The sequence below is a fragment of the Melanaphis sacchari genome, unplaced genomic scaffold (assembly GCF_002803265.2).
Source record: "Melanaphis sacchari strain LSU unplaced genomic scaffold, SCAv2.0 Contig1562_pilon_pilon, whole genome shotgun sequence".
Lineage (NCBI taxonomy): Eukaryota > Metazoa > Arthropoda > Insecta > Hemiptera > Aphididae > Melanaphis > Melanaphis sacchari.
The window spans coordinates 1-11,327 of NW_020270693.1; the positions used below are offsets into that span (position 1 = coordinate 1).

The window sequence follows — 11,327 nt, forward strand, 5'->3', positions numbered from 1 at the left end:
TTTTTCGTGATTCAATTGACTGTTTAAGTTGTTCAGTATTGGCATGAATACTACCATTTAATTTAACGCCTATAAAAAAAAATTAATTATTTTAATCTTAAAAAATATAAGTTTAGAACGCTCTATTGTTTTTATTTAAATTGTAACTATTAGAATATTTAATTTAAAAAATTAATTATCAAGGTATAAGATATAAAAAAAATTAAATTTTTTTAAGAATAAAAATTATTTACTTAAATCATTTTCATTTATCTGTTCAATTTCTGTGTCTGCCATTGCATTGAGTAGTTAATGTAATGAAAACGAATCTGAAAATAAATGGAAATATTAAAAATTTAAAATAGTAAATGGTACCTAAATGCATTTAAAATAGTGTTAATCCCCAAATCCTAAAAAAATGACATATTAATAATTTGTATGATAAAATTAAAAATTCTTATTAGTGAAATTCATCAATGAGATATTTTATTATTGGACTATAGCAACATTAGATAATAGTTATTGCTATTTATTTAATTTTAAATTTTATATCATGATAGAATAAGTACACATACTTTCAAATTTAGCTAATTAGAAGCTTACAATTCAATAATCTTTACAAAATTTTAAACCATATTATAAGGTATTAATAATTCATTTTATCAAAAATCATGATAAATGAAATTGATATTTATATACTTAGTTTAAATTAATATGGACAAGGAAATTATGCATCCATATAATATTATTGATAAAACAAATTCAATATTCAACACTAAATATTTTAAATATAGGAACTTATAAAAAAATTGTTTAGAAATCAATTTTTTTAAACCGTATTCAAATTGTTTAATGTTATTGTTCAATTTATTCTCACTAAATAACAGACAAAAAACAAACAATTTAATATTATTTGTTAAAAAATCGAAAAAATTTACTAGTCCTGCAAATAGCATTAAAAAACGAATAACAAATTCGACGTCTGAGAAAAAATGTTCTACTTAAACCTATTGGGAGAGTGCGTTTGATAAATATTATTGACCTAAATCGTTTATAGTCAAATCAGTAGGAAAAATTGCTATTAAAACGCCTTAACTCATCTAAATCGAGCAGAACTTCGAGCATAGAATAAACATTCCATCATTCGATTGAAACATTTTTGAAAAAATTATGTAATCGGCTGTACAATTGATACTCGAATAATGTTTATTATAATTAATTGTGCTCAATCCAGAATAGACGTGTTGTTCACAGCGCGTTGATAAGATTCTTTTGATTATAAATAAAAATAATAATCATTGTATAAGAATGAACGGAAGCTGAAAACCTAACCTAACACCGCCGCTTTAGAAAACGACCGATATGATGCCAACAAACAGAATTATTCAGTACGACTCACCACAACTTGGTACCTATATTATTGTTACACAAGGTACGTGGTATCGATGTTTTCGAACGACGTCGTCGGCAAACAGCAATATTTCTTAGTCATTATCTTCATAATCACGATTTTACAACAAAGTGCGAGACTTTAAGACGAAAACGAAAACTTCACCAAGCACAAACGTAATAAAATTCTAGAAACGCGCAAGTCGAATACAAAAAGAAACGACGACGATACGCGTACCTGTGTGTTGTAATAATATGTACACCAACACTCACGTTTTAATACGATCGCTGATCGATCGATGTAGGAGAGGTATTAAATATCAAAACAACGTAGGGGTAAAGCGGCCCTCCGTGTGGCGGCTGTTATCCGGCGGAGTTGTTTACGCGCCGCACGAACGAGGCCGCAGCGGCGAGAGGACCGATGACGACGCACTGCTGTTCGCTTCATGTACTTTTCATAATTCGGATCACATTTTTGTTTTCGAATTAACGCGCGCGTACGGATCGATGGTCGCGGAAATCATTTTCGCGAACCTATGTTAATAACAATAAGCACTATCTCGGAAACGGTAAAAAAAAAATTAAAAAAAATACAATACCACTTAAGAGGTACTTCTATATAATATAAATAATAATAAAAAACCTTTAACTTCACAACGGCAGATTAATGGCAATGCGTCAGTCCTAATGGGCGCAAGACGTTATTACAAGTACATACGCACACAAACACAAAGCCACACGTCACACAAACTGGGGGAAAGCCTTTTTGGTAGTTGTAGTAGTTGTAGTACACTGGTATATAATATAGATATATGTAACGTAGCCCGCCGTATAAAATAGTGAGTAGTTGAGTCGAGCGATCTGAGCATTACCAACAGGGAGCCAACAAAAATACCAAAATCAAGCAAGATGGCGCTGCCGGTCACGTGATCACGAAATTCTATGACGTAGTGCAGGAAAAAGGAAGTGGCGGAGAACCGACCGGGAACGTACTGTACAGCCGAGAGAACGAGGCAGCGGCAGAGAGCTGCAGCGAACACAGCGTATGTCGGGACAGAAGGAAAACCCGCGCATCGGAAATATTGAAAATTATTTCCGCCACGGACGCCGAAACCGCCGTAACGCCACTAGTCACTAAACACCCGGTAGCCGGTATCGGTATTCAGCTAGGAGGGTTACAGTACTTTAGTTGCGACACGCGTGCCTTTACCTTTGAATGAGCATACAAAATCAACTTGTCATAATCTCGTACTTTATCTATATAATATTATATCGATCGTAACTAAATACTATTGGACAGAAATAATTTTAAAAAATGTTTGCTCCCAAAAATAAACAAAATACATCAACGATGGTTATAATAGAAGAAAATTCAACTAAAAAAATCATAAAAAACGTGTGTATACCAAAAAGCATAATGCTATTGAATCATCAATTTTCTAATGAAAATTAATATCTAGTGTGAAATGAAAAAAAAGATAAACGGCCTCGTTAGTCGATATAATGATGGCGGAACGTTCTATACCACATTATAATTATTATTATTATATAGAACGTAAAGCAAGATTGGGAGGGGAGAAGGGAGAAGTCTATGTTCTCAAGTCATACGCTTAGGTTGGCCAACCTGATTTATGTATGGTACTTGGCCCCTGTATTTTATGTATGCGTAGAAAAGCGATGGCGCGCCCAGAAATGTTTAGGTGGGGGGTGAATATATTTTTGTGTTGCACCGAGACCCACAGCCTGGGAAGGTAGTTAAGAGGTATGGGGAAGAGAGCGGGACAATTTTCAAAAATTTGACATTTTTTTCATGTTCATACTAAAAGTTCAAGATATAACGGGATCCAAAGTTTGCTTAAAAATATCTTTTGTTAATCATCTCGTGTATTTTCTATTTAGGCATATAGTCTGATTTTCGATGTTAATGTAAAAAAAATTGAATAAATGATTATTTATTAATTATTAGGTACTGAAAATTGACATATGATCAATTAAATGAACATAATTCGGTAAAAATGACGACTATAATGAGGGCAAAACTAAAACTAATAATTAATAATTTATTTTTAAATGAATGGACCTGATTTGTTGAAAATTAAGTACCTTGCAAGTTGCAGGAAATTATATTACTTGTGTATACTAATATGCTATGTATACAAAATATTTTAAATCCTGTGCAATTCTTGATTTATGTATAATTAAATGTTACCAAATGTGAAGAGCATAATACAAACAAAATAAACTTAGAATATTAAAAAAATATATTATTATTAACTCAAAAATTTAAATGTTAAGAATGCAATTTATATACCGATTTTTTATCTCAAAAAAAAAAAAAACTAATTCTTAATATTTAAATGAATTTTATTGCATAACTTATAAGTTACTTATTTGAAAAACTTAATATTATTTTTTTCAAAAGTCATAAAAATAGAATCACAATTATTTGTTTCAATTATATAATGATCTATTTCATAATTAATAGGTTTAGCTTAAATAGGATATTTTTATTTTTTATTTAAATTTAAAATAAATATTCAATACAGAGTGTACACATAGTAATGTACAATGTATAATATTTTTTTCATAAATATAAATTATAGTTTTGTATTGAAACAGTGTATATAAAATAATAATAATACAGTAATTCTATTAAATATATAATTCAAAAACAATATTTATACAAGGAAACTAAATAGATTTTTTCAATGCTTCTAGTTAAACATTATTTATAAATTAAAGTTAATGACATATGTAATAAATAACTATGAATGATTTTGTTGGATTTTATGTAATATGTTTTAGTATGATAGTTATTTATATTAACAAAATGCAATTAATTATTATTTTTAATTTAAAACTTAAAATTAAGTTTAATAAATACAATAGCATACTAATATTTTGATAGATAGTTGATCTTTTAGCATAATCTTATATTTTTATAATTTATCTAATTTTAAATACATTATTATACATACAGGAGCCATTACAAATATGTACATGTAAAGAATGTGAAAATGGTTTAATAATCTTATGAAACAAGAAAAAAGCTAATAATTATATTACACTCTCACAAACAAAATTATTAAATATTGTACTTTATGTAATCAACAAATAATATGTTTAAATTAAATAAGCTTTGAAAACAGTTATAGTTTTATCTATTATTTAGTCTTAGTTTTCAAATAATAGATCCAAAACATTTTTTTTTTTTTAATGAATTAAAAATATAACATGTAATGATAATACTTTTACGAAAACCAGACCAAATTTTTAAATTTTAGGGATGGTAATTTTGTTGTTATTGAACAATGACCAAGATGTACAAATTTCATAGTAAAAAAACTAGAGATTTCTAAAATATTAAATTTTTATACTTTCTGAATTAAAACAACTGGGTTCTGAAATTCTGAGAACTTTAATAACAAATGATTAATCTTAAATTAATTTCTAAATATAGTAGGGTCTTTACAATTTTTTATGGCAAAAATTATGTGGATCATGTAAATATTAATAAATTTCAATCATCCTAGTCATTAAATTTAGAAAACCTTATGTATAATATACACAATGAAATATTGTAAGACATTTATTGTTTATTTTTTAATAATATCAGTCAAAATTTCTTTAACCTTGTAATTTATATTAATTATATACAAACGATCTATTAGCTTATAATTATTATTAAATATTCAGGTGCATGTTTGAAAATTCCAGAATGTACATGACATTAGTTGTATAAATTAAACAATTACCACAATCTTGTTATGAAAAATAAAATATTTTTTTGCACTATTTTCTAGTATAAACCATGTAAATAATACATTTATTTAAATAATTAAAACAAACTGTTATGTATTATTCCATTAATTTTTGAATAAATTATGTACAAAATAAAATAATACTATCGTGATTTTATTCAATAAGTAAGTTTAAAAGCAATTTATATAAATGCTGTAATAAAATTTAACACTGTTAAATTTAATAAAAAAAACATTTAATTTAAACCACTTTAAAAGATGAATAAATTAAATCTTTAACAAACAGATTGTAAAAGATAAAACTTCAAATATTATTTTTTTCTGTTGTGAAATCTGATTATTTAATTTACTGTTTTGTACAAAATATATCGTTATTAAATATATACTAGTTTATTTAAAAAAATTAAACAATCCTATCCCAGTCAGTATTTAATGTAGTCAATCACTTAAAACCAATAATAAATAAATAAAATAACAAACCTGATCCTATCAAATGGCGCAGCCAATTTTAAAGAAATTTTTAGTCTACAACTTTCTTTACACAGTGTAGTTGGTTGGTAAACTTTTAGCTGAACAATGATACTTATAAAAATAAGTTTCTTCTTCTTCTTCTTAAAAAAAAAAACAATATTAATTAGATATAAATATTTTTAAGTACTAATATTATTTATTACATATTAAATATCTATGGTCAAATTATATGCAAGAAAAATGTGTTTGATGAGAAAATAAGGATATCAATAAAACAGATAAATTTGTTAAAATTATTTAAAGGTTTGTACATTTAATGGGAACATTTTAAATTCAAACAATTAATCAAATTTATAAAATTTAATATTTTTAAATGTATTTTATATATTGTCATAATTGTTTAATCTAAAAAGAACAAATTATAAATACTATAAATATACCTTTTTTATTCATATAGGTATTATCACATTATTATTTAAAGTTATTTTTATAAGTATATTTTATGTTTGTCATTAAAAATAAGAAGTTACATTATTTACGATTTAGGATGAATTCATTTAATTACTATCAAAATATATGAAATTGAATTTGTTAATACTTTAAAATATTGTTGTATTTAAATTTTCATTAATTCTGTGTTTTTTTAATTAATATATTATAACAAATTGGTAGAATTACTATTGACTGGAATAAAGCTATCATAGTATAGAGTATTAATAATTGTAACTTATTTTACATTAAATAAATAATTTAACAATTGCATACCTTGTTCAATAGCAATTAGTTCTTAATGCTTCTTTATGAAGCAAATTTTCTTCCGTCAAAACAATTACTGTAGTCAGATAGGTTGTAAACATTATATTATGATTTGTGTTCTTTAAAATTATGTAGTTTTCTAAAAAGAAAAAAATTTATTTAGTAAGCATAAGAAACCCATTATTTAAACTTCAGTTGAGTATTAACTTTTATTAAAATATTTTATGTTATAACTATTAAAAATATTCTAATATTACCTGACTTACATTTACATTAACTGTTGGAAATACGTTCATCCTTGAAATTTGATTCTTGTTTAAAAGTTTTTGTGAAAAATGGCAAGCTGCATATGTAAGTAATTATTTTTTTTTTTTTGACATTTCAAAGAGGATTATTAAACATTAATTCCATCTCAATAGCAAACATAGATTAAGATTGTGTGAATTCTAACACTTTTTAATTATTGTAATGTTGCTTACATTATTATTAGACATGAAACAACAATTATTCAAACTCGTCAAAATAATACACAGTAACAATTGAATTTAGAAACTATTATCTTTAATTTAAGATGTACTTTATGAACAGGTTACAGGAAAAAAATGATTATAATTTAGTAATGTTTACATAAAACATCGAACATCATACTTTAATTATTTTACACTGGCAAGTTACAAGTACTAAGAACCAATTACTGAGTAATAAGTATCGACTAAAGTAATCAATTGGTGAGTGTTATCTATTATCTAAGAAGTAGTTAGTGGATATGAAAGTGATGAAGAACGATGATTTTCGATTGGTGGTGTCTGGTAATCTGGTGAGCACAAGTGGTGAGTGGTAAATGGTCTTATCTCTTGTAAGTGCTCTAGTAGTCTATATAGTCAACTAGATTATTTTGAATTATAATCAATTTATCAAATCAAAATAAATATTTGATGATAAGTATGAAGTTTGAAACAACATAAAATACTATGGAATAAAAAAGTGACAAAAAAGCTTAAACAAAATACAGTCATTGGTGGGTCATATTTAATTGTTTTTTTCTGTATATTATTAACCATGATTAAAGTTATAGGTAGTAAGTTATACATGAGTTTATACTATTACTGTATTATAACAATTAACATACGATACCATTACTGAGGAAATTTATATTAGGTGTACACTGACTTTTGAATACAAATAGATATTAATAGATTAATAGGTAGTAGAGTAAGTTCTATTATTGTACTACAATTTTTTCACGATTTAAAGTGCCTATATTATACATTATTATTATTTATATTATATTTAATCGTGATTTTAGTGGTAGAACATGAACATTGAAGGATAGTTGGATCATTTTTTGAATGGAATAAATTACTGTAACTAATTGCAAATAACCAGGTATTAATTTCAAAATAATAATAATAATACTATTAAATATCTAAATATAAGGTATAATCAAATTGTACTAAAAACTGAGAAGAGTTTATATAACCGCTTGCCTACTTAACAGTCCCGTTCAAAAATAGTATGTATTTTTAAAATTTTTGTATCATATTTTTACTTTTTAATTAGATTGGCTTGATGTAAAAAAAAAAACTAAGAGCTCTGTACTTGTTCTGCCATATTTAGTTGTAGGCTGTAGCTTGTAGATTTCGAGTGTAATTCCATAATCATTGAGTAGATTTCAAATTATTAGTTTCACTAATAATGGATGTGTTAAATTGAAATTCGATAATAAATAATTGTATAGGTACAAAAAACTGACTGAGCTAAAGAGATAGTTAATAAAATAAAAGTCTTTCTAAAAATACTCATTGTATGTTACCGATATTAAATTTATATTGTTATTATTTTCTCAATTCAATAGATTGAACTATTTTTTGTAAAAAAAAAATCACATGCAACTTTTAAATTATTACACGTCTGTAGAGTGGTGAAATTAGGTTCATTCGTATAAATAGCTGTTGGTGAAACTAGTAATTTGGGGTGGCAAGCAAATTTAGCCCCTTGTCTGGTGTCCCTACATTTTTAGACAAAATAAAACAATTTATATAAGTTATAATTTATATTTTATATTGTTAATCAATAACTATGTTGGATTTTCAAATGTATAACAATTTATACTCAAACCATTTTTGTTATTTTTCGAAAAGTATTAAAACATTCCACTATAATTTATGTACAATGAAAATTTCAAAACATTTAGACAATTTCACACCATGAATAGATATTTAAATGTTTTTTTATTTTGATAAATAATTTAATACTGAGACAAAAAGCTTTAAAATATAAAATAACATTTCTAATAAAAAAATATAAATATCAGTTTTAATAAATAATAATTATACATATACGCACAATATTTTCACATTTTTTATACATATTTCAAGTTCAAATTCTGAATAAGAATATTCAAAATCACTAACACTTTCAAATTATTTCGTAATTAAAAAAATTATAAAATGTTCAAATTTAATAGGTAAGGCATGAAAATATAACACAAGGTTTTTCACAAGTTGTTCTTACAGCTAAACAAGTATGTTGGTAAAATATATTATTTAAAAATCCTTACATTATCATCTTAACTTACATACACTACCTATATAGTAGTATAAAGTAATAAGTGACATTGAAATACATTTAAGTATAAAACAGCGGTGAAAGTAATTTTATATTGATAATTGATTCTAATATTTGATAATAAATAATTAATAATTAATAAACTGTAAAATATTTGCTGGCAAGTGGCAATGGGACATTGTTTATCTACCTCCTACACATTTATTTGTAAACAATTATTAAGTAAACATAACATAATGTGTGCTTATAAATATTATGTATGAACTATGGTCTATGAGTTAAGCAGTTGATAGTTGAGTTCACGCAGCTATGTAGTTTGTCTTGTTGTGTCCCTTACATATCGTATTCTGATAGGTAAGCTATTGTAAATTTGTAATCATGCATTCTTTAACCATGATCTACCGCGAAATTTCCAGAATTAGACCTATCTTTGAAAATACGTTTATATAATATACGCCAATGAACTTCTTACGTTATCGACAATTAATTACGTAGCTGTGAACCCTACTTATGAAATAAATCAATATAGGAACAGTTTTATGATTGTAACGTGTTGGATGTTAGGGCCGTGGGCATAAATAAATAATAACAATAAAATAGAGATACATTTTTTATAATATTTTTCTTTTCTTTTTTAATACATTTGATTGAATAATAAGTATTTCAAATAATTTGCATTTAGCCTTATCAATATTGATTTAAAATGTATACAGGTATTCTTTTTTTATTTTTCAGCGTAATGACTAGTAATGAGTATTGACATAAAAATCATCAAACTTAAATAAATACAAATTATAATATATAGATAAATTCTCTAGATTAACTAGTGCTAATTTTTTGTCAGTCTTTAGATAAAATTATATTACGTAATAATAAATAATACCTTTCACTTGATATTTAAAGAATTCTCAAGGTCGTATATTTTTGATGAAAATATACTGTACATTAAAGATTAAAATATAGTAAAAAAATATGCAAACCTACACACTGCCTATATGGACTACACCACATGAGGAATAGAGGTAATACGCGTAAATCGAAAGAAAAAATGTATTGATTACGGCTCATTCAGTTCGATGAAAGAATCTCGCCAGTTGTCTCATCAGGACCAGTATTTACTTATTATAAATATATTAAAAAAAATATCACAAATAATAAAATAACTTGTATAAATCACGGATATAAGGTTAAGTCGCTTATTATTACAATAAAAATCGCTGAAAATTATTTTTTTATTTTTATTTTTAGCTTATAGTCAGTGACTATGGTAGCTCGATAATAAGTTTTGTAATAAAAAATTACAATATAGAAAAAAAGAGAGTAAACCAAAGCATAAATACAATATTAAACAACAAAACCAGTTTCCAACATGAAATTAATTATCTTTTTGATAATAACTGCAGATTTAATGTTGAGCATAGGAAAAGATTGGGAGGATGTTAAGATATTTTAGATGATTGAGCAAAATTATATGCTTTATATCTATAATGGTATGGAAAGAGTAACTGATTAAAAGTAAATACGAGGATTTTAGTCTATCCTCCTACCCAATATTTTATTAAATACATACGAAAAAAATTTAATTATTATACTCGAAAAATAATACAATAATACATACAAATAACATTTAAATATTAAACTACATTTTATTTATTATTTACTCAACACGTATTTAAACAACGATACATTCTTTAAAACTTTGAAATTAACGCATATTGATTGATAGCTTCTTCTAGGTTTATATCGATGTCCAATTGACATGAATGTATAGAAATAGAAGTAAATTTTCCAATCGTTTTGCTGCATAGTGAAGCGTAACCGAGTCAACAATATCTTAACCTTTGAAAATCATCTTTTGCTTGTACAGAAGTGGTCGAAATGATACATAAATATTTTTAAGAACAAACAAATTATGAAAGGCTGCACATAAGCTAAGTTGAAAATAATATTGAAATTTGTACTGATGTAAGTCTTTTTTTCAATAATTTGTGGTAATGCATTATTAAATACTAATTATATATTAATAATTATGTATTTGAATTTTGAACTACTATCAGGATCACACACAACTAAATTTTATTCAACTATATTGTACTTATTATCAGAATATTTATTAGGCAATAATAAGATTCAAACTAGATTGAAGATTATTAACAAAAACTTTCATTTGAATCGTCAAGATATTTTTTTCAAATTTCTTCATATTTTAATGTGTTTTTTGGTCATAAAGTACTTATGAGTTACTTATGACTTATGAGTTATTATAATGATATGCTTACATAGAGTATAACATATAGGTATGATGAATCTAAATAAATAATTAATGCGCCTCTGTTGGGAATTAAAAACATTAGCATCAATATCAATTTATAAGGTGTTTCATGGTGTAATAATTTGTTATCA

At 25.3% G+C, this 11,327-nt stretch overlaps 1 long non-coding RNA gene across 5 annotated transcripts; it reads right to left on the bottom strand.

The window, feature by feature from the left end:
* Position 1: 1 nt before the first annotated feature.
* Positions 2–7,215, bottom strand: LOC112592081. Of its 5 annotated transcripts, none has more exons than XR_003114541.1 (5): positions 6,623–7,215; positions 6,366–6,495; positions 5,610–5,740; positions 234–308; positions 2–69 (listed from the first exon to the last, which is right to left on the bottom strand). It is a non-coding gene; the product is annotated as an uncharacterized LOC112592081 (long non-coding RNA). The 5 variants fall into 5 exon arrangements; XR_003114542.1 differs by having other exon boundaries at positions 5,610–5,737; positions 6,614–7,215; XR_003114540.1 differs by having other exon boundaries at positions 6,614–7,215.
* Positions 7,216–11,327: the final 4,112 nt, after the last annotated feature.